The sequence below is a fragment of the Electrona antarctica genome (genome assembly GCF_951216825.1).
Source record: "Electrona antarctica genome assembly, chromosome: 5".
Taxonomy (NCBI): Eukaryota; Metazoa; Chordata; class Actinopteri; order Myctophiformes; family Myctophidae; genus Electrona; species Electrona antarctica.
The window spans coordinates 41,873,576-41,898,303 of NC_136810.1; the positions used below are offsets into that span (position 1 = coordinate 41,873,576).

Sequence of the window (24,728 nt, forward strand, 5' to 3'; positions counted from 1 at the left end):
ATTATGTTATTAAAATGACGATAATTATTATATCCTAATAATTATATCCGACCTACACAAATATGTCGTCCTCATTGATATTGATATATAATCCAATAATAATAATAATAATAATAATAATAATAATAATAATAATAATAATAATAATAATAATAATAATAATAATAATAATAATAAAGCTGCATTGCATTTTTCTTCATTTAATGTAATCGCTGGATTTAGCTCTGCACAAATATTAGAGAATTCGTTAAGTGGTTGTACAAGTAAATTAAGCATGCGTTTCCATTTTACGCATTCCATTTGAGAGAGAGAGAGAGAGAGAGAGAGAGATAGAGAGATTGTTGTTCCACTTTTGCTTTGGCAATGTAAATGTAAACGTATGTTTTCTCAAGCGTCATGCCAATAAAGCTCCTTTGAATTGAAAATTGGAGAAAGAGAGAGAGAGGGAGAGAGAGAGAGCGAGAGAGCGAGAGAGAGAGAGAGATTGTTTCGGGGTGGGGTCCCATGTCCCATCACGCAGTCCAGAGTCCAGACTATAGGCCTACCTTCTAAAAGCAAGACGGGAGGAAATACTTGAGTTGTTTGATTGTCCAAGACCAAGAGAGACTGACAGTTACATCTCAGGGAAGTGAGGGCAGGCCTAATTTCAAACTCATGAGGGAAAACACATATAGGCTATCAAATGGTTTAACTGCATGGCGTGCACTGCATGGTTTTGATTTACACGCTCGGTTGAAAGCTGATGACTTCTTGTTTTTATTCACCGCCGATCATGCATGAGTGAAGCTGTTCTAGTGAATCAATATACCTGCTTCTTACGGAAAGGTGACAACTGGATCCATGCAGGTAAGAACTGTCACCATAACATGGACTACTTGAGAGAATAGGTTGTTGATGGTGCGCTTTTATTTTCATCTTTCTGTCTCTAAAGTTGCAACCAACCAACTGAACGTGCAGTCAGCACTGCATGAACTACAGTAAATAGAACATGAGTCATTTTCACTTCAGTTCCAGCCAGGTAGAAAAAGGTCTAAATTGGATCATCACATTATAGGCTGTGGACGGTAGAGTGCTGATTGGTTGGTTGATTGACTGATTGATTAAACCCAGTTAGACCTGAGACCAGATTCTATACAAATGTCTACAAAATCATGACAGTTTTCTGAAAACCATGTTTCAATATCAGTGGTTCTCAAACTATTTCATGTCAACGTCAAGGACCCAAAAAATATATGTAATTGGCCGCCGACCCCCATCTGAAAATATGTTGTTCCCCCCCAGAAGCAAAGATTTGAGTGTGTAAAATGAAACCAAACGCACTCTTATTAGCGGGTGCATTTGGTTTCATTCGACACTCTCAAGAGTTCATTTTTTTTAAATATCTGTATTACTTAATTTACATAAGAAGTCTACACAATTAGAGAATGTAGAAGAATTGTTATTTTGATCAACGTTTGCCTGTTGTCTCTCCTATATGGAGGTCCGTGGCTCAAATGCCGAGTACACATTGGACCACCTACCACCTTGATATGAAAAGGGTTGAAAACCAGTGGTTTAAAGTTTAAACTAAAGGATGCATATGGTGCGCCTCTGTGTGTGAGCGCACCAATAAGCAGCAGTTTCATGGTCTGCCACACCGCGGAGTAACAGCCCTCTCTCTGATGTGCTCTGCTCGCCTCGGCGCACCAACTGAACGCCAGTCACCACTCAACAACACTACACGGGACGGGAAGGGATGAATGCCTGTGGAGCTCGGAGGAGCGGCGCAGGGATTGCCGCGTGCGTTTTTTTTAGAGTCTCTGTTTTCTCCCTAAAAAATGATGCCAGTGTGTCATGCGTGATGTCGTTTTCGCGAGTCGACTGGAAATAGTGGATTTATCTACTTACGCTGTGGCCAAGAAGTACAGGCTTATACCAAGAGACGAGATAGATACTGCTCTACACTCCCCGTGCAAGTTAACTTTCCCCTCCGGGGTCACTGCGACTGACCCTACAAGAATGCGTGAGTCATAAATTAAAATAGACTGGAGTCTTAAAACGGATCCATTTGGAGACAATACCGAAGGGGGAAAACAAGACATTTACTGTTGGTCCCTGCATCGCGGCGAGAAGAATTGACGGCGCTTCGGATTGTAAGTTCTTTCTTTCTTTCTTTCTTTCTTTCTTTCTTTCTTTCTTTCTTTCTTTCTTTCTTTCTTTCTTTCTTTCTTTCTTTATGTCATGATGAGAGGACCTTCTTGATGCGATGTCGAGCTGTTGTTGTTTTTAGTTGTATGCTGGTTGTTGTTTTAATGGATCGTCGTCGGAGACATGAAGCGCAAAGACCGCAATAATATTAAGTTGTCATTACTTTGTATAGTCATGGGACATTGTGCGCTTTTGCGCACAAGTTGAGCGCTAGATGTGTCAACTGGATCTCCGTTCACTTCTTACATTCAGTATAGGCTATAATTGCATGCAGGCAGCAAACAATAAATAAGCATGTCATAGGGCAGGCGATGTATATGCTACATATAGCGTTTTAAAAGCCGATGTTAACTGGTATTTTTTTTGGAAGGGGGCAAACTCGTGCTTATACGGTAACTTGTTCCATCTCCGTTAAAATGCAGACAAACCACGCTTGCATTTTTCCACATGCAGAAGTTTTTGTGCCCCCCACACCCCCCGACGTGTGAAAAGCTTGTGTCCGGCCGGCCCGGTCGGACACAAGCTTTTCACACGGCGGGGGGGGACACACTAAAACTTCGGGCCGGGGTCAGCTTGAGGATTCTGCCTCATGGGCTGATGTCAAGAGATCATTTGGCACGACTATGATGATGATGACTCTGACAGGGTAAAAGAGGACAAGGCGCATGGTGCATATGGCCCCTCGATCTCTGCTAAAGGCAGATAGGTAATGACTATAGGGTGTTCCCTTCACATTTAGACATTAGGCTGTCTCAGATAACGCTTTCACTGCAGCAATGCGCGCAAGGCGATAAGAAGGACTTTGACAGCGGTCTACACACACACACACACACACACTGATGACAACCCCCCCCCCCCCCCCCCCCCCCAAAAAAAGGAAATGCGTGGTGCTTGTCTGCTTGAATAAAAAACATAAATAAAAACGCATCCGGATAATATAGCTGCATTGATTGGTCTAATTTATTATAGGGACCAAGTGTTAAAAGAATGACGCTCTTATTTCCCCCTTTCTCAATTGCACGAATCAATCACATTTAACAATCATAATATTATTCACAATACTTATAACCGTTTTGATAGTGTCGCTGTCAGGTCCCATGTATAAGGCTAAAGCACCCGATCCTCTAAAGTGACACATTGAGAATCTTGAGATCCTTTATTAACAACTTTAGTTGTTTTTCGGGACTCCTGTGACAATTCACTGAGCTTATATATAGCCTATATATAACATCTCGCATGTAAAGATATATGCTGTCTTCTTGTACGAGAAACAATCCGGAGGAATGGTGGGGTGACACATGCGGGGTCCTCCTCTAAAGTCGGATTGTTTTTCATCAGCTGAAAGGGAAAGCTTACCCCGACCATCGAGGGGACCGTGTGTGTGTGTGTGTGTGTGTGTGTGTGTGTGTGTGTGTGTGTGTGTGTGTGTGTGTGTGTGTGTGTGTGTGTGTGTGTGTGTGTGTGTGTGTGTGTGTGTGTGTGTGTGTGTGTGTGTGTGTGTGTGTGTGTGTGTGTTTGTTGGGAGCCGGATCTTGTAGCTATGGCATTTTGTTTTTCACAGAGCAGGTGCCGTGTGGCTTGAAGACGTTCCCATCCCACATAAGGTAAAGTGGCATTAGAGAGAGAGAGAGAGAGAGAGAGAGAGAGAGCCTCTGTCCCGCAGTCTGTCCTAAATGGCACACTTATATATAGTAGAAGGGCTGCCAGTTCAGCACATTGTCCCGGCAAGGCACGGCACGGGAGTTATAGCCTTGTTTGCTCGCTCGCCCCTCGGCTGCGCTTGACAGTGTGTGTGTGTGTGTGTGTGTGTGTGTGTGTGTGTGTGTGTGTGTGTGTGTGTGTGTGTGTGTGTGTGTGTGTGTGTGTGTGCGCGCGCGCGCGTGCTTGTACTTGAACTTTTTATTTTTGTCCGTGCGGTTCCGAGGTTCGTTTTTCAGTGTGCCGTGCAAGTTTAATTTCTGAAAACAGCTCCAACAACGTGCCTATATCTAATCTAATAGGCTTTTAGGAAGGGAATAATACAATAATTATAATGAGGTTTATTATTATTATTATTATTTTATTTTTCCCCACAAATAGTTAAATGAAATTGCATTTTTCCTTTATGCTTACTTAAAATGCAGTTATGAATCGGTCAATGTATTGTATAGTCCTATATTTAATAGCGGTTTGCCTACTCCACCAACACAGATTTTAAACAAACAAAAAGTAAACCATCAGTATAGATAGCCTATATTGTAATATAGTAGGCTATATTGTAAATTGTATATTTCTTTAAATCTGCGCATATATATTTTTTTAAATAGAAGACCTATATAAATAGCCTACTAATGGTCATATTATAGCTTCTCACAAGATGAGAATAATTGAAGTAAAAACCTTCTCATCAGCCTATAATGGGCATGGAGAGAGAGTTAAGGTGCAGGCGAGGAATTAAGGATGCATGCCAGGCTGACAGCGGAGAGAGGAAAGAGGACAGGAGAAAAGACGTTCAATGCTCTAAACATAATGAACATTATTCACTTGAGGATATACACACCTGGACACTATTCAATGTTGCTCATCAAAAATAAATAGGCCTATAGATTTTAACGGACAGAATTCTATTTAGAATAGATAAATATTTCTTTTCAAGAGGTAAAGATCTATAAGGGTCCATTTGGTACCAACTCTCCATCATTTAGCTGGGGACCACCTGGAACCCCCTCAAGGACCACTGGTGGTCCCCAGACCACTGGTTAAAAACCAATGCTTTAAACCAATCGAATCCTGCATGCAGGCAGCATCCCTATCTGGGGGGAACATTTGCCAACAATACACATACATTTGGGGGAGACCGCTATCTTGAGTTTTGGCATCAGCGGCTCCTTTGCTAGTTAATGGTTATTATCCCTGGACATTTCCATAACAGCGGAGCTCATATTAAACTAAGTCCACATGTTTTTCTTTTTTACCTAAGATGCCGGTTCACCTTAATCGAGGAAAACCATGCAACAGACATTTTAAGCCTGCATGTGGTCGATTGGGAGAGTCCTAATTATTTGTTGTCGGGCGCTTTGAAAAAGACACCATGAATCCCCCAAATTGGACATGTGTTGTACAAACACAAATTAAACATTTAGGCCTAAGTATTTTCTCCACTGGGTCCTATAAGTGCATATTAGCCAGCCTATACTTATCTGCGGCCCAAACGGCACACCCAAATTGCAGTCTTGCTGCCGAAGAAGAAAAGGTTGGGGCCCTGCATGTCGAATGAGCACACACACACACACACACACACACACACACACACACACACACACACACACACACACACACACACACACACACACACACACACACACACACACACACACACACACACACACACACACACACACTTCTGCTAGATGCTGGCGAGTTTCTCAACCACAATGAAAGTTGAGGTGCGCGCGCGTACGCGTGTATCTATAAATTATGAGTGGCCGTGAGGCGTAGTGTGTGTGTGTGTGTGTGTGTGTGTGTGTGTGTGTGTGTGTGTGTGTGTGTGTGTGTGTGTGTGTGTGTGTGTGTGTGTGTGTGTGTGTGTGTGCGCGCGTGTGTGCGTGCAGCGCGCGTGTGTGCGAGCGTGTGTGGAAGAGAGCAACAGTTTTTTGTGGACAGAATGTTAGTATGTCATTTATATGTTCTGTTCTATGTTTTGAGGTTATATAGGCTAAGTCCTTCAACTCTTTAGTGTGATAACTGATAAGGCTCTATAGGAGTGTATTATGTGTGTGTGGGTGTTGGTGTGGCAGCATGTTATGTGTTATATAGGCCTACATTTTGTGTGTGCATTTTGTGTGTGCGCGTGCATGTGTGCTGTGCACCGCACACACATTTGTGCAACATGCAGTGCATTTGGGTATTCCTGTGATTATTTATTTCTATGTAATGTAATATACAACACACTTTACCTATATACATGCACTCTTCCTTATAGACCTATTTTGCATCTGAAAGAGAGAGAGAGAGTGAGAGAGAGAAATAGAGAGAGAGAAATAGACATAGAGAGAAATAGAGATAGAGAGAGAGAGACAGAGAGAGAGAGAGAGAGAGAGAGATTGTTTTGTTTCGTGTTGACTCACCTCCATCCTCTCCTACCCCTTTACATCTCCTTTTCTCCTCTTTTGTGCTCTCTTACTTTCTCTCCCTCTCTCGCTCTCTCCCCCCCCCCCCCCCACCCTCTCTTGTTGTGTTTTCATAAGGGAGGGAGTGCCGTGCTATCTTACATGCTGACGCTGACCTTTACAATGGCTATTATGTACCTGCAAAAGGATTGAGCAAGGTTTATAAATGCACGGTTTACACAAGACGGCTTGACAGACGCCCTGTTGCAGGATCAACACAAGCGTGCATTTGGCCCCCGTCAGAGAGAGAGAGAGAGAGAGAGAGAGAGAGAGAGAGAGAGAGAAGGCTAAACATCTCCACCTAGATTACATTAAACAAACAGGGGATGAGGTTTTAAAAACAGCAGCATGGCAAGCAGGAATATCACTCTGCCATTGCCTTCAAATGGAACATAGAGGAAAGTTCAGGTAGAGGTGCCATTAAGTGCCAATAAGTATAAGTATATAGCCTCGGGCACTCATTCATTTGTTTTGAGGGGCGCTAGCTAGCCCCTCCTATGCCCAGTTTATGAGTCAACTAGAGCGGTGTCTGTTGGGCACTGGCCTACTTGGAACGATGCAAGTTGGAATTGCATGCCCCACCCAGTTATTACTTGCGCAAGCAGAGCACGCAAGTAATAGTAAAAGTAATAGTTCTAGTTATGTCTGTGTCCCTTTTATGCCCATATATGGAGTTCTTTATCAGGCATGCCCAAATGTGGAGTCTATGCAGATGCCAGAACCTCATTGTGATGTCATGGCCAGGCCAGCTCCATATATGGAGATCAATAGTCTAATTTTGGCCCCGTCCAGAGCCTCTAGAGTGGTGCCAGTTGTTCACTGACCTACTTGGAACGATGCAAGTTGGAAATGAATGCCCCACCCAGTTATTATGTCTGTGTCCCTTTTATGCCCAGATATGGAGTTCTTTGTCAGGCATGCCCAAATATGGAGTCTATGCAGATGTCAGAATGATGTCAGGCCAGCTCCATATATGGACCCTGTTCAGTTCTGGACAACTGTGGGTCCGACCGACTCGACACTCATGGGAACTGCACTCCCTGTGTGGGCGTGGAACGCTGTGTGTCGAATTTGAAGTCGGTGTGGCGAACGGTTCTCGAGTTACGTGGATTACAACCGTACACACAGACAGATACGTGGTGCATTTATAGACAGATGCATCCTCAGATGGCTGATTCAACTTGTAACTACAGTAGATCACATCTTCTGTCTACTATAGAAGACAATGTTGCAGTGTTGATTTTGACAGCAAATGTTGATTTTAGTTTTAGTCATAGCCTCTTGAATAGTTACTTGCGCAAGCAGAGCGTGCAAGTAATGTTTTCCTACGATGCGTATGTCCCGTAGCAGCATATGAGCATAATAACGTGATGAAGATATGTACCAATGCCAGGGTATAATTGGTTATCGATGGTGACGTAATGATGATATGTTTCAGTGTCGGGTGGATTAAAGGTAATGCCCCTATGTATACATGTATGTAATCCGACACCACTGCCATAACAAGCACAAGTAATCATTACGTCATACGCTGCCACGGGACATACGCAAGCAGACCGTGCAGGTATGTTTTCGTCCGGTGCTACGATGCGTATGTCCCATGACATCGAATGGACCATATTAAATAGCTCAAACCAGTGCTGGTTATTTAGTTAGGACCCGCTACAGTCGTGTTCGATACAAACTTAACCGGGATGTAGAAACCTCTACTTCAATGCTCTACGAGTTGCTTACCCATTAGCCAATTATTCTGTCTCATCTAGACGACTCGTGCCAAAGGTAATAGAAGCTATTCAGGGTATTTGGGTTGTACAGCCAGATACCTTGGTTCGTATGTGTTGAGGTGTTCTTGATCTTGGATCTTGTGTCTTGCTTGGGTCTTGTAGATTCTGAGGATTTGAGATCGTTGGAGATACCGTGGCTTGGTATCTGGGTTGTAGAAGCTGGGATACCGGCATTGAAGGAAATGAAGACACATGAAGTGCAACTATGCAAATATTAATACATGGGTGTTGTGTTGTCTTCACCATTCAGAATAACACAGCATTTCAGTCTTGCAAACCGTACGTTATTCAAATCTTTATTCAAAGTGAGTGGCATATTCAAAGAGGGTGCATAATGCAATTAATGCATGCATGCACACACTCACACACATAACTGATCTAACCTAAGCCCTAATGGATAGATGTCTAATGTTAAACCTAACCCATAATCATAAAAACTTGGGGACACCAATTTTTGTGTTCATATTTGACATGCACTCGGGCCTGTGTAAGGTACACACACAAAGACGCAGGTACACACACAAAGACGCAGGTACACACACACGCACGCACGCACGCACGCACGCACGCACGCACGCACGCACGCACGCACCCCTGCTGTATATCATTTGTATCCTTGACATGAAAACGTTTGAAAAACGAAACATCGGTTTTTCAGAAACAGACACTTGAATCATCCGCTGTACTAATGACACATGCAGGGTAAATGCTACAGGTTAAATGAGTGGAGTGGACTTCTAAATGTTCTCTTCCACTGTATTTAGTAGACTGAGCCTGGGGAAATGCAGGATTAATGAATATACAGATATAAATATCAACACTGTCCATTGTTTTCCAAGGCCTCCTGCATGGCTCTCTCTCACAATGCTACATTGAGACAGGAATAGATCAGTGAGCTTGGATGGTGAGAAAGGATCCACTACTCTTTTTAGAACCCTAGAACGCTAAACACGGGTGATTTTCACCCGGACGATTGTATTTTTGTAATTTCCAGAATGTTGCTGATGTCTGAGGTGGGTGGGTCTTTCTTTCAGTATACCTTCATGATGCTCAGTGACATCATAGAAGGTAGGTTTGTTTCCCTGCCCACATCCCTGATTTTTCTACAGGCATTTGTTCGGGTGAATTTCACCCGTGTTTAGTGATAGTGTGATAGAGAAAAAATCCCATACACCCACAATGGACTTTTGTATTATTTCTTTCTTCACATGTCCCAGGAATGGGTAGACCAAAGGAGACGTTCCCAGCTCCATTCTTTTTTGTAATATTTTGAAAATTATATGCACACCCCCTATGATAGGGCCCCCCATGATATCTATTTTTTTGTTTTTGGGAAAAGTCATGATTAAATATTAAAGAAGAGTATAGCTCAAGTTACCATGTATTGCTGTACGTAGACCTACTTCAATATATTTGGATGAGAAATAGTTTTTATGGAATATTTTACATTGGTGTAAATGGTGTAACAAAACATGTTTAGTGTTCTAGGGTTAAGATAAGAGCAGAATACTCGCCCTGCGGAGTCCTCAAGAGTAAAAAAAGAAATAAAGAAATAAAGAAATCCATCTAAGCAACAAATCCTCATGTGTTGCATGTCAAATAGATTAAGCATCACTGTTTCTATCCACTGCCATACTACCCGTCTGGAAGTCCCATTGACACAACTTTATTGGTGTGCTTTTAAGAGATGGAATCATCGTAAAAAAAAAAAGGAAAAAAGTAGTAGGCATGCAGTATGTTAACATAGAGAAGCTCTGGGAGAATTCTCCCCGAACATTTAAGTCTCTCTGCTGCCGCTGGCGCTGATGCACAGTAAAATCCAGAGTAAAATCCTGAGTCCAAATCGACACTCGTGATTTCACGTAAATTGGATCGGTATATAAAAGTGCTGCGGTCGGTCGCGTTCTCTCTGGGGTCCGAGCCTCCAAGCGATCGGAGAAGCAGACTTTTGGGGGTATTGCTGACATGAGTGGGCTGACCAGGTGACTGACACTTGTGCTTGCATGTGCATTGGCGCCCTGCCTGTCAGTCAGCAGTGACTGACGGCCTTGGAGCAACCAAAAATACCCAATCTACAAGAGATCGGCAATTTTTGGTAAGTAGCAGCTGCAGTAGCAGCAGTAACAGCAGCAACAGCAGGCGCAGGCAGCAGATGCTTTGGCTATTAGCTCTAAACCTGATGATTTTACAGAGGAAGGGAAATGACATGCGAGCAAGCCTGCATGTCCAGGAGTTATACTGTTGCTTCCTCCCTGCCTCGTCTTCCTACCCCCAACCCCCACCCCCCCCCCCCCTTCTCCAAGTCCGTTGTACTTTACTGTCCAGTGCATTGCTGCAAATGTGGGGTGTTACTGTCCCCGTGAGTACTGTGCGTCAGACGATACATGTGCTCATGGCACTCTTTGAAAGTCAATGTTTTCCATCCTCATACCCATGCAAATGTGTGCACTTATTGCACTTTTTCATCTGCCCATGTCTGTCTGGGAGGAACATATGAACACTCTTTGTGGTGATATTATATTGCGATACGAGACAGACTATAGATGTCGACTGGGATTTTGGATATCATAATATATGTCATAACATAAGTGTTATGACACTGTGAGCTTGTAGAAAATGTGTGCTATCGCCACAATAAACAATATCTACTATATATTGAGGTAAAAAATATTGTGATATTTTATTTTGCCCATATATCGCCCAGCCATAATAACCCTTCGACCAAAACAGAAGGATACATGGAAATGAACACCTTTCACTCCTTTCGTTCTCTGTGTCAAACAGGTAGAAGAAATATTGCCTTTCTTCCTTGACTACAAGGAGGTGAAAGGAGCCATGCAAATCTGCGTATCAAATGACAAAACAGACGGTCTCTTGACACACCGCAACCCATAGCTTATGACATCGTACACCCATGTAGCAGAAAGGATTGACACAGACAAGCATGACAAAAGGGCTGGATTACGATAGGTGTTGATATTTGCCAACCTGTGTGGTATTGTCTGTTGATGGGACAAAACCACACAGGTATGTGTGTCACTGGAGATGTGCCCATGGAGCTTATTTGGCTAGTACAGGGGTGGGCAACTTTGATGATGGAAAGGGCCACTATATGTCCACACTCACTCCAAAGGGCCACTATATGTCCACACTCACTCCAGACCAGAGGGCCACTATATGTCCACACTCACTCCAGACCAGAGGGCCACTATATGTCCACACTCACTCCAGACCAGAGGGCCACTATATGTCCACACTCACTCCAGACCAGAGGGCCACTATATGTCCACACTCACTCCAGAGGGCCACTATATGTCCACACTCACTCCAGAGGGCCACATTGCATATAGGTCTACTGTCAGGCAGAAATCTCAACGAAACAAAAAGTAGCAGAAATGGCAGATCTACAAGCCCAAAACTAGACTACCTCACCTCAGAGTGACATCGGCAGCACCTCACCCTGCATGCACATTTCTGTTGTAGACAAGGTGTCAAAATCACAGCAAACAAGCTGCCTTTGTTTTAAACTAGACTGGTGCACTGAGTCAGTAACAATGGAAGTTCATGGAGATCCATGCCCCACCCGCCTATGCAATACCTGTTGTACCCGTGTCCCTTTTATGCCCATGTATGGACATTTCTGTGTTCTTTTTGGAGTTCTGTGTCACGCATGCCCAAATATGAAGTGTTTTGATGTCAGAACAGGCCAGCTCCATATATGGAGCTTGGCCAGGGACCCTGCATGTCCAGAGCCCGGGCAGAGGCCTTTTGTGGCATTTCTGGACAACCGTGGGTCCGACGGATTTGACACCGGGCACTGCACTCCCTAGGGGTGTGGAACTTGTGTGTCGAATGTGAAGTCGGTGGGGCGAACAGTTCTCGAGTTACGTTCATTACAGCTGTACACAGAGACAGGCAGAATTAATTTGCCCAGTCAACATTTTAATCCACGCTACGCACCTGACATGCAGCCACACGCACGCACGCACGCACGCACGCACGCACGCACGCACGCACGCACGCACGCACGCACGCACGCACGCACGCACGCACGCACGCACGCGCACACACACACACACACACGCTCCACTCAGAAGTTTGCATGGCATGCGCATGTAAGGCAGGCAGGCACGCAATGACATCCAGCAATCCCCATATATACACAGTGATTTTTATGTTCCGTTTTACATTGTGGTGTTTCCCCTGCCCTGCTCCTCCTCCTCCTCCTCCTCGTCCTCTGTTTTACATTGTGGTGTTTCCCCTGCCCTGCTCCTCCTCCTCCTCCTCGTCCTCTGTTTTACATTGTGGTGTTTCCCCTGCCCTGCTCCTCCACCTCCTCCTCCTCCTCCTCGTCCTCCTCTGTTTTACATTGTGGTGTTTCCCCTGCCCTGCTCCTCCACCTCCTCCTCCTCCTCCTCGTCCTCCTCTGTTTTACATTGTGGTGTTTCCCCTGCCCTGCTCCTCCTCCTCCTCCTCGTCCTCTGCCTCCTCTTTTATGAAAGAAGTGTCTCCCTCCCGCTAAAGCCCGCCACGTGCGGCCGCTCTCCACTGGTATAGCGGTCTCGGGGAGGGAACGGGGCGAGGCAACGGGAGTGGAGGGCAGGGAGGGCTTTCCAAAACAGCCCCTGTGGTTCGCCGAGCGAGCAGCGAGGCCCTCGGCGAGGGTGGCCCCACCCACCACCACGCCAAAAAAAACAGATGATCCCATTGGTCGCTGGCCAGCCGTCTTGACGCAGGGCGTTGCCATGGTTTCCCAATGGCCGGAGAGAGAGGAGCCTCTAATCAAGCACCCGTTGTCATTATGGGGTGGCGGTGAGGCGTACGGGCTTGTGGAGGGGAGAGAGAGAGAGAGAGAGAGAGAGAGAGAGAGAGAGAGAGAGAGAGAGAGAGAGAGAGAGAGATCATCATTTTTGCTTGTTTGCTTGTTTTTCCTTTCTTGTTTATATTATTTGTTCTGATTCTGAATATGTATAATACTGTAATGCTTTGGCAATATAAGAATGCTTGTCATGCCAATAAAGTATATTTGAGAGAGAAAGAGATATATATATATATATATATATATATATATAGAGAGAGAGAGAGAGAGAGAGAGAGAGAGAGAGAGAGAGAGAGAGAGAGAGAGAGAGAGGATACACATCCAAATTCGGGGCTCCTGAAATCAGACCGTCCTCCGTCCCATACTAGCAAACTACATGAGTCGGTACTGGTCCTCGTTGCATGGTTCCCAAGCTCGCACGGCCACAGCATGGTTCACTTTACTGGTGATGCCAGATCTCATAGAGAATTCATAAAATCCGCATTTCCAGTCGAGTAAGAGTCTTTGTTTAATGATCATAATGCTCCGCAGCAGCAGTCATACCAGACAGACAAACGCGTTTCGGCGCGCAGGCCTTCGTCAGTGTCAAAATTGGTGCCAGATTTCCCTAATGCAGTGGTTCTCAACCCTGTTCAAGTCAAGGTCCATTATTTAGTCAGCATTTGAGCCACGGACCACCAAATGGTGGTCCGTGGCTCAAATGCTGACTAAATAATGTTTGTCTGTCTGACCAAGAACTAACGAATATGTTGTGGTACCATGTACCATAGAAATAATCCATTCTACATTCTCTAATTGTGTAGACTTTTTAATGAAGTAATGCAGATTTTTAACTACAATAATTGAACTCTTGAGAGTTGAGGTTTCATTTTACGCTCTCAAGAGTTAAAGATCTATAAGGGTCCATTTGGTTACCAACTCTCCATCATTTAGCATGGGGACCACCTGGAACCCCCTCAAGGACCACTGGTTGAGAACCACTGCCCCCAATGCATTTACACAGTAACAAACAGTGAATATACAATCCACTGCTCACTGCGCAGTGTGATGAGTCACTATACCCGAAGCGCTGCCCAAAGCACCGTACAATTCCCTATTCAATTTCTTTCTCCACTTTGCCTTTTTTTATTTATGCCTCAGCCAAATTTTCTGCTTTTTGACGTTGTAGTCAGAGCAGCGTGTCTGTCTGTACATTTATTTAGTCAACTAAAATGTATTTTGGCGGGCCTTGATGCCGTCATAATAACTGATTTGACACTTTCTGAAAATAGCGATCTACAAGTTACGCGCTGCGACGCGTTGTGAGCTTGTACATCTGCTATAATCAACAGGGATCAATAATGGTTTATCATATCCTGTGTCCCCCCCCCCCCCCCCGGGCTTTGACGAGGCATGACTTGTGGTTCATAATGTCACCACTTACAAGTGAGGATGACAGACAGCTATAGGGGTTGGGTGGGCTCTTCAAGACATAACCCCCACCCCCCACCCACCCACACCCTCATGTGCGTCCGTGTGTGTGCGTCCATGTGTGCGTCCGTGTGTGCGTGTGTGTGTGTGTGTGTGTGTGTGTGTGCGTCCGTGTGTGCGTCCGTGTGTGTGTGTGTGTGTGTGTGTGTGTGTGTGTGTGTGTGTGTGTGTGTGTGTGTGTGTGTGTGTGTGTGTGTGTGTGTGTGTGTGTGTGTGTGTGTGTGTGTGTGTGAGTGTGTGTGTGTGTGGCTAATCTTGGATATCGCTGGACAGATCAGTGTCAAACCTTTTGTGCATGCTGCAGTAGGCCATGGAGGACACAACAACACCCCAATGTGTTTTTTAACTGGCCTCGTGGTGGTGCAATACCAGCCCGCTTTATACTTTTATTTTGAGCCTCTAATTCATGAATCACAGAAGGTCGTACAATCAAAACCGTTTTAGCTGCATGATTCCTTGGACCATCACACCCAACTCCCCTATATAGACCACATCCTAACTAGATTTTCTGAAAACCTTTTCAAGATGGCAGATTTAGGACCCTGAAGAAGTTATCTGTCCCAAACGTTGGTCTCTTCTCTGTGTCCGCAATAAACCTTTGGCATTGGCAGCTACGATTTGTCCTTTTGGCTGTGGCACCTCACAAGGACTGCTGTGCTGTGCATGATCTGTGATGTCTGTGCATGATCTCACTAGTCCTGTGATAATGAGCAAGCATTATCAACAGGGTTTTGATATTCCAAACGGTTTGCCTGTAATAAGTGTACAGATTTAGTGGGCCTATATGTCTTATATATTTCATGAACACAACATCAAGTCAACCCCAAACTGGAATCGTATATTGAGGGACCTCTGTAGATCGCACCTCTAAAAGTGCTTTCACTTTCACCTATACCAAAAATGGGGAAATGGTGTGCCTTCCACCCTGCAAACGCTGTTGCTCCCTCTCCGCTTCCATGACCATTGTTATGTTGGTGATTGATGACGAATGTAAAGGTTAATTCTCTGCATGTTGTGGTTAGGATAACAACATTGTAATGAATGATTAGTGATTGAGGGCCTTATTGATCTTATATTCTGCCGTGGCACCTGCTGTGGGTCATTAATATACAGATAAAGCATATTATTTATTAGCTCAGCCTGCAGTCAGCTAAATGCTTAAAATGTATAACTGTAATGTGTAAGGCTGCTCGGTGACCAGCTGACTGGACTGAGTGACAACTCAGGTTTCGTGTTGGTAATCCAACACACTGTCCTGGAACACACCATGACGGATTGCTGCGTTCCAGCGCTCTGACATTTGTACTGTAGCCTTCACATGCACACAGACAGACAGACAGGCAGACAGGAAGGCAGGCAGGCAGGCAGGCAGGCAGGCAGGCAGGCAGGCAGGCAGGCAGGCAGGCAGGCAGACAGACAGACAGACAGACAGACAGACAGACAGACAGACAGACAGACAGACAGGCAGGCAGGCAGGCAGGCAGGCAGGCAGACAGACAGACAGACAGACAGACAGACAGACAGACAGACAGACAGACAGACAGACAGACAGACAGACAGACAGACAGTTGGACATATAAACTGATGGACTCACAAGAAACATGCCACGCACGCATGCACGGATTGCACGCACGCACTCACGCATGCAAGTGTTGGGCAAATTAAGCTACATGTAACTGAGCTACGTAGCTGAGCTACATTTATATTTGTGTACTCAAGTAGCTCAGCTACTTTTTGGGGCTTTTTTGTCTCCACCAGGCCGAAGGCATGGGGAGAGAGTATGTTTTGCACTCCGTCCGTGTGTGTGTGTGTGTGTCCGTCCGTCCGTCCGTCCTTCCTTCCGTCCGTCTGTGTACAGCTAATCTCCGGCACCGTTAACGCGGTCGATGCCAAACTTTGCACACACACTCCCTGGATGCCAACGATGAACCTCTGCCCCGCATTTTCCAGAACGGCCTGTTATAGCGCCACCATGAGGCAGCTTTTCACATGTTTTACCTAAAACTGCACCGATCTGCGTGAAACGTTGCATGCACACTCCCTAGAGGCCAAGGACAAACCTTTGACCTGCATTTTCCGCATCTGCCTTTTATAGCGCCACCAGGAGGCCGACTTTTGTAAAACACATTTTTTTATATTACTCCTCCAGATTCTGTCCAAAAATCTCACAAATCGTTACACAGTATCTCTATGGTCATGTGCTCAAGTCGGATCTGTCTGATATTTCATATTCCATCATAATTGGCTATAATTGGCTTTCACAGTTTGCAAGATTGCCCCGTTTTGAACAAAAGCCTCAAATCATGAACGCAGCATGCAATTTACGTGAAATCTTTCACACATTTTCTTACTGGGCTGAGGAATATATCCCACCCTTTTCACATTGGCCTGTTATAGCGCCACCAACAGGTTGATTTTTGCAAAACACATTTTTGGAACAAAATGCCTCAAATCATCCAATTGCCATCAAAGGCAAACATGTTTATATTACTCCTAAACATCTCACACAGTCCTATCCTCCTGGTGGAGACCTGTGCCCAGAAGGGCACTTTTTCTAGTTGTAGCTTGTATCTATTAAAACAAGCTACAATTATTGGGGGAAAATGAATAATATATAGCTTATATATATTTTTTTTTCTATTATAATTTTTTCCATAAAAAAATAAAACCCCCCTTAAAAATGTGGACAGTTCCTTTTTAGCTGACCCAACAGGCATGCACACGCGTACACGTGCATCAGGTAACACAATGACATGTTCTTATAAATACTGAAGGAACAACACTGGAAAATCAATTTTAACAAATTGTTAAAACACGCAGACACGCATGCACACACTTACACACACACACGCACACAGAAACCCCACTGCTACTGTTGCATCTTACAAGTGTGTGTGTGTGTGTGGGCGTGCATGCGTGCGTGCGTGCGTGCGTGCGTGCATGTGCAGTGTATCCCATCTGAAGAGAATTACAGGCACCTCATGTCACCCACCTGTTGTGCTTTTTCACACAGTTGTTAATGCTAACCTCATGTCACCATGGGCCCCGCACTGCTGCCCAAAATGTGCAAAAAAGCATTTTTAACTCTGAAATATGACGGGCCTAAGAACAGCTAAACAGCTCACCCATATACAACCAGACTGCTATAGGCAGCTAATCGGTCTTTGCTTGCGTAACCAAAATAAAATGTCAACCTCAGTGTGCCAATTATCGTTCAGTCTGTACAGTTACATTTAACGCATTTAGGATGTCCTTGAAATTCAATAGTTTGAGAACCACTGACATAGAAACATGAGGTTTGTCAGATGTCATGATTTAGAAGACATTTTGTAGAATCTGTACTGGTCAAGTACAATAAGTAGTAGTATAGTCACTATAGTGTTTCACCAGTTGATATAGTAATCAAGTGAAAATAGCTTCTGCAGGCTGTTTTACTTTTTAATTTATATTTGTCATGCATGCTAATTATTTTTGTTTTGACACCATTATTTATTCATTATGTATTTATGAATTCCATTCTCAACACAATGAACACTTATGTACAGTATGTAGTATAGCCTACTACTGTATGTGCAGAAAAACAAGACCCCATAAAATGTATTGTAGTAGTTAACCCGCCTTTCACGTAAATCTACGTGAATTGGATTAATCTGGCCCAGCGCCAATCCTGCGTACGCACGCATGCACACACACACACACACACACACACACACACACACACACACACACACACACACACACACACACACACACACACACACACACGTATGTCATCATAACATCCGGTCGTGGATTTTTGACCCTTCAAAATAAGGGTTCAACGGGGGAAAATCCTGGCAATATAATGATAATTAATTAAATAATGCTGGCGGGGAATGTATTAAGTGTTTCCATTTGTTGATGTCGGGTCTGGGGGGAATCCATTATTCTTGCTATTTGTTGTACGATAAAGTATATAGGGCTTAAGTGTTTTTTTTTTTTTTTTACAAATCGAATGTGTTTAGGAATGCAGGAGTGAATTACGTCGTAGGAGAGGATAATTTGCTGGCTCAGCGTTACTGCTCATTCTCAGGGAGCTTATGCCATGTACCACAACCCCCCCCCCCCCAACCCCCCCCCCATTAATATGGGAAATCTACTACATAGTCTGGGCCTGTGATGTCAATTGTTATTGCTGGAGGCATGCTATAGGAAAAATCTCATTTGCTTTTTGTACAGCGCTAGTGAAAAGAAGCTTATGTCATAAAGACACTATTGTGGCAGCTATAGGCTAGAGGCCTGCTCTGTGTGTGTGTGTGTGTGTGTGTGTGTGTGTGTGTGTGTGTGTGTGTGTGTGTGTGTGTGTGTGTGTGTGTGTGCGTGTGCGTGTGCGTGCGTGCCTGCGTGCATGCCTGCCTGTGTGCGTGCGTGCATAGTGCGTGCCTGCGTGCATATGTGTTAACACTGCCACAACTGCACCACACACCGACCGCTAACTTCATGTGTGTTTTCCTTGCATTGGTTTCGTGGCGGCTTTCAGGGAACAATGGTGTCTGCCTGTTTGTCGGTGCTGTGAAGGGTGTTAAGCACCGACCCTTTTGTGAGAGAGATTTATGAATGAGACTGGCCCTATTGTAACTGCCATAAATGATTACATGTTCCCCTTCACCTTTGATTTCACACTATACTCTCTGCTGTTGGGAAACTCCAGTGGTCGAATAATGTAACAAAGTGCATGTGTTAATTAAAGCAGTGTTGATTTCGTGGAGTATGATGAAAAAATGTTCGTCGACTACCTTTATTCACTGACGAGAAAACTAAATGGAAACTAAATGAAAACTAAGCTATGATAACTAAAACTAAGACTGAATATATTGACAATTTCGTCAACAAATAAAAACTAGACTAAAATGTTAGGAAGGGACTAGTGGACAAGAGATCCAGTATAAATAAAACACTTGGTTGCATGCTGAAAATTGCAGATCTAAAAGCTCACAACGCATCACGCTGCGACGTGTTGTGAGCTTGTAGATCTGCTATTTTCAAAAGATTTTTTAATACATTTTGAACTTTTGAAATGGGACATTCTGCAGCACCAATACTGCTTCTACTTGCAAAAAAAATACTACTTTTACTTTTGGTACTTTGAAGTATTTTGATGCCAAACCCTTTTTACTTTTAATCAAGTAGGCTACATTTAGATTTCTAGACTTGAGTATTTCTACATGATGCTATTGATATACTTTTACTTAAGAAAAGAGTAGTTTTACCACAACTCCTGGTTGTATGTATGGGTGGTGCTTTCCTGTCATGTAGAAAGTTTGACTAAATATGATGTCCGTGGTCGACTGCCTTTAAGCAGATATACGCATGTCCAGATTTTGATGATTTGAATAATCAACTGGTGTGGACTGAGTATGGGTGAGATAGGCCTACATCCCAGCAAGCCAAATGACGTCATCATGACGTTATGATGACGTCCTCCGGTGACGTGTAGGACGTTCAGGACTAGGCCAGATCACAGCCCATATTGGGATGATCTTCACCAGATCTTCACGTCTTTACCAGTTGAAATAATATAGCTTATGCTGGGCCAGATCTGACTAGTTATGATTGATTGATTGATTGAATATTTTATTAGACAATAAGAAAGAAATGCAAACAGCAATGTACAGCTAGGCTTTTTTTCTTTTTTGGTCCAAAGGGATTTCCGAAGAAAGACCTTGCGGTCTTGTTTCCATTCGGGTCCCATGCACTCACACACATATAGTCAATGTGTGTGAGTGATATGATCTGGCCTCGATCGGACTCTCTCTTTTTTTGACAATTTAAAATTGACAACATTAACAGCCAGTTAGGACAGCAGGACAGCTCCCTATTTTTGTACCATTTCTGCCACTTAAAAAGATATATATATATATATTTTGTATTTATTTTTTACCATTTGTTCTCGCTTATACTATTGAAAATAACACTATAATCGGTTAACATAAATGAAGGACATTTGAAGGGAAACATTGCATTATTAAAAATAAAAGAAAACAAAAAAACATTGTAACATTCCAATGGCCTGGCAGCGTGCGTCCACCGTTAACATTTGGTTTCTCTGTGTTTCCTGCAGTGTGGCGGTCGGTAGATTTGTGCCCCGTACCCTAAATCATTCGCCTCTCTCGTAGATTACTCCCCTGCTGCAGCAGTGCAGCCCGCACGGCCTGACGGCCTGTCGTTCTCTCTCTGGCGTGCAGCGCTCACTGTTCCCCTCGCTCTCTCTTTCCATCTCCCCCAGCGGACCCATTTACATTTATGCACACAGCAATTAATTACATGCCCGGCGTCGACCCTGTAAATTAAAAGGGAGTGCAGGGGTTGCCCCTCGTTAATTGGCCCTGACAGGGGAAGTCTTGTTCAGGGGTCGTGAGTGACAGGGCTGACATCAGCCGCCCGGGGTCGTGCATACATTTAAAGAAAGAAAGAAAGAAAGAAAGAAAGAAAGAAAGCTAATGAAACAATTAAAATGGATGGAGGCCGATCGAATCCAACAAACATAAAATAAGCTTACAGATTCCTTAACTGGCTACTGGCTGCCGCAGCATGCAACAAATCAATAGCAAGGGTCAAAGCCACGTTGCTCTGACAATAGACCCCTGTGTTCCTTCATTGAAACTCCGCCTTCGTCACTGTAGGCCATACACACATCTACAACCATATGTTTTGCTCTTTATTTTAAAGCCCGCTGTGGATTGTTGAGTTTTGGGATCTTTCATCGAAAAAGCCCTTTCTGAGGACTTCTCCTCTCCTCTCCTCTCCTCTCCTCTCCTCTCCTCTCCTCTCCTCTCCTCTCCTCTCCTCTCCTCTCCTCTCCTCTCCTCTCCTCTCCTCTCCTCTCCTCTCCTCTCATTGCAATTCCTTTCTTTTCTGTCACGCAGTGATGTGTTTGTGCATACCTCTTTGGCCCAACAAAAGAGACAAGTAAAAAGAGAGAGAGAGAGAGAGAGAGAGAGATCCCATTCATGTCTGCCTGCCTGCCTTTGACATTCACCACTTGTTTTTACAACTTTATATATATATTTTTTCTTTTCCAAGGCGCTCTGTTTGCACAACGGAACGGCCTTTGTCTCAGAAAGACGCGGGACAATGACGAACCGCACAATGTAATCTCCTCCTTAAGGGGTTAGCCAGCCAGCCAGTCAGCCAGCCAGCCAGCCAGCGTGGTAGGGAAGGACCGATGTGCCGGTGCTTGCCCTGGCTCTCCCCTCCCCTCCAACCTCCTTTACTTGGGCAATATTTCATGTTCACCGTGACTCGCAGAGAATGCGTGTTGTCACTTAAGCCTCTGTAATGGTTTACCCGGGCCCTTTGTGCAGCCATGCAGGACAAAAAAGTTTTTCACTTGGGGGCAAACATCCCCCTCCTATAGTTCTACCAGATTGTTAAAGGGAGGTGTGCTGCTGTGTCTCGCCCACCCATGATCATCATATCTGGTTGATCCGGCTGATCCTGGACCGAGGTGTCAACGTTAAAGTGCAAACGTTGAAGTCTGAGCTCTAAGTCATGGCATTGAAACCTGCACGTTACTGCACAGTCCCTCTAAAATAAAATAAATCGCAGAACATTCACCCCCAGAACGGCGATGTTTACTGTTCATGTGCCACCCTCCCGCGCACTCAGATCAGCCGTCGCAGGGAAGCTGGAAGTACATTCACTAACAATGCTCCACGCGTCCCAAACTCTTCTCCCTTCTGCCTCCAAAACTATAGAACACACGTCCCATTGCAATCAGATCTGCAGACTCACTCCCAATCTTCCACCTAGTGTATACGCATATAGTTTCATTATATAGATATTCCACTTAGGTGGAATATCTTATAGCTTAAGCTTACGTATATGATTCTTGATGACTATTTTTATGTATTTGATGTATTATCCTGTTTTGTTCTTGCTTACTGTAAATCGCTCTGGCAGAGCGTCTGCTAAATGCCTACATTGTAAATTATGGTTCACTGTGTTCTTCTGTTGCACCGTAGAGCGAGGCTTTGTGTAGAGGTCTTAACTCATTCACTGCCTGAATTAATTTGCCAAGGTCTTTACCATGCAGGGTCTTCTCAATTCAATTCAATTCCATTCCATTCCATTCCATTCAATTCAGTTCAATTCAATTCAAAGGGCTTACATTGCCAAAGCAAAAAGTGGAACAATACAATCAAAACAAAATTCATGTAGGCTACAATTGAAAGTCAGAATAAATCCATTTCTATATGTACCAAGATCACTCGATGTGCAGAAATTCACACAATTATTAGTCTTTAGGGTGGTTGTGTTCCATTTGATATTCTTCTCCTATCACAGCAGCTCACACATCTTGCTGTTGTGTTTGCACATTGTTGTAGGCTACTTCGCCCAGCAGATGGGATTTTTGTTGTTGTCATTACTCACGTTTTCAAAATCTCTGTGGGTGATTGTAATGTGTGGGAAGTATGTGTCTCTGATGTCTTGGTACAGTGGACAGATGGTTAGGAAGTGTAGCTCAGTTTCCACTGTGCATAGTCTGTCTTCTCTATAGGAGAGAGATGACCTACCACTGAATCCTGTCTCATGCATCGTCCCAAGAAAACCCCATGTCCTCTAGTTCCATCATCACTGTCCTTCACCAGGTGTTCTTTGGTTCCATCATCACTGTCCTTCACCAGGTGTTCTTTGGTCTGCCCCTCTTTCTTTTCCCATTTGGAGTCCATCTCAAGGCAACTTTGGACACAGTTGATCACCGTAATCAATTGATATTAAAAAAGGCGTGATAAGGCGCGATAAGGCGTTATCGGCAAGGAGCCGGGAGGTACGTACAAAAATAGGCGCCAAAAGGCGCAATTGGCGATAAATGAATGCTTCAGTATTTTAATTTTAGTATTTACTTTTTATTGGAGTAAATTAACATTCAGTTTTAGTTGAGTAAATGTTAGTTGAGTAATATACCAGGAGCATCTATACTTTGACTCAAAGTATAGATGTACCCTGTCCAGCACTGCACGCCTCAATCCATTAAGAGACCAGCAGCAACCCCAAAGCAATCAGTCAGTCAGGTCTCTGTGTGAGTCAGTCAGTCAGTCAGGTCTCTGTGTGAGTCAGTCAGTCAGGTCTCTGTGTGAGTCGACACGTGCTCATCATAAGCTCATCATTTATGGGTCAACTGACCCCCATTCGGGCTTAATTGTCCGTATGAAGAGTTGGAACTGGAGCCACGCAGGTCTCCCATACGGTGCAGACATGGACAGTGGCAGCAGCACTGAGCTCCATGCAGCCCTCTAAGCTCACTGAGGGGAGCGCCAGGGTTTCATAGAGTTCCATTGTTCTCGTCCCCCCCCCTTCCGCGATGGCACACAAGTGGCATAGACAGCTGCGGTGAGGACGACCACATTTTGGAGCTGCGCATGTTTTTGGGGCGTGAATGCATTCGTTGTGACATTGCAGGTGCAGGCTGTGTGCACAGAGGATATAATGTGTCTCCTTGCGGTGTGCACAGTTGTCTTGCTTTTTCTCTCTTTTTTCCCCTGCAGATGTTTCATTTTGGGATTTTTTTTTTGCTGAAACAAATACATGCTATGTTGCCTGACAATATATCTATTACAATATGTAGTGAGAGGTATTGTATTTAACATTAAAACGACAGCTATTCATTTTTTGAGTGGTGTAAACCACTCCTACAACTGGCTTTTTTGAGTGGTGTAAACCACTCCTACAACTGGCTTTTGTGTGCATAAAAAAATGACCATGGTTGCTATGTTCAAAATAATTTCTGACGTAATTAAATCACACCCGGGTGAACTGGATGACCGTAGCAACCGTGGTCATTTTCTCTGCGCAAAAAAAGCCAGTTGTGAAATCACATCCAGGTGTGATTTCATTACGTCAGATCAGAGCTGATCAGGCTACATAATACCTTACCTTATTTCATTACGTCAGACATTACGTCAGACCACAGCTGATCATGCTATATAAAACCTTACACCACTCAGTTCACACGGGTGTGATTTTTATTAATAACACAGATCACCAAGTTCTGCAGTATGGAAAGAATGACCAAATAGCTGTCAGTGTCTCGAAATATAGCTATCCTACGGGGGGCACGGTTCCGCAGTTGGAAGTGCTGTCGCCTCCCAGAAGGTCCTGGGTTCCATTCATGCTGGAGACGCTGTGGGCGCTGGGGGCTGTGTTCTCTCCTCCGCGTCATCAGTGCCCAGGGTTGGCAAAAGGGCCTTTCTGTGTGGAGTTTGCATGTTCTCCCCGTGTCCCCTAGGTACCCTCACAAAAAACATGCAGTAATCCTGGTCTCTAAACTGCCTCCCCCTG

At 44.3% G+C, this 24,728-nt stretch overlaps 1 protein-coding gene across 2 annotated transcripts in view; it reads left to right on the top strand.

Annotated features, from left to right (window-relative positions):
* Window positions 1-1,728: 1,728 nt before the first annotated feature.
* LOC306923408 (transcription factor SOX-6-like) overlaps window positions 1,729-24,728 on the top strand; it is a 161,914-nt gene continuing 138,914 nt past the window's right edge. Inside the window, exon 1 of one of the 2 annotated variants that reach the window (XM_079501475.1) lies at window positions 1,729-2,132. The gene's annotated coding sequence lies outside the window, so the exon portion shown is untranslated. Of the gene's footprint in view, window positions 2,133-3,723; window positions 3,792-24,728 lie in introns of those variants that run through there. The other variant, XM_079501476.1, reaches the window with a different exon arrangement.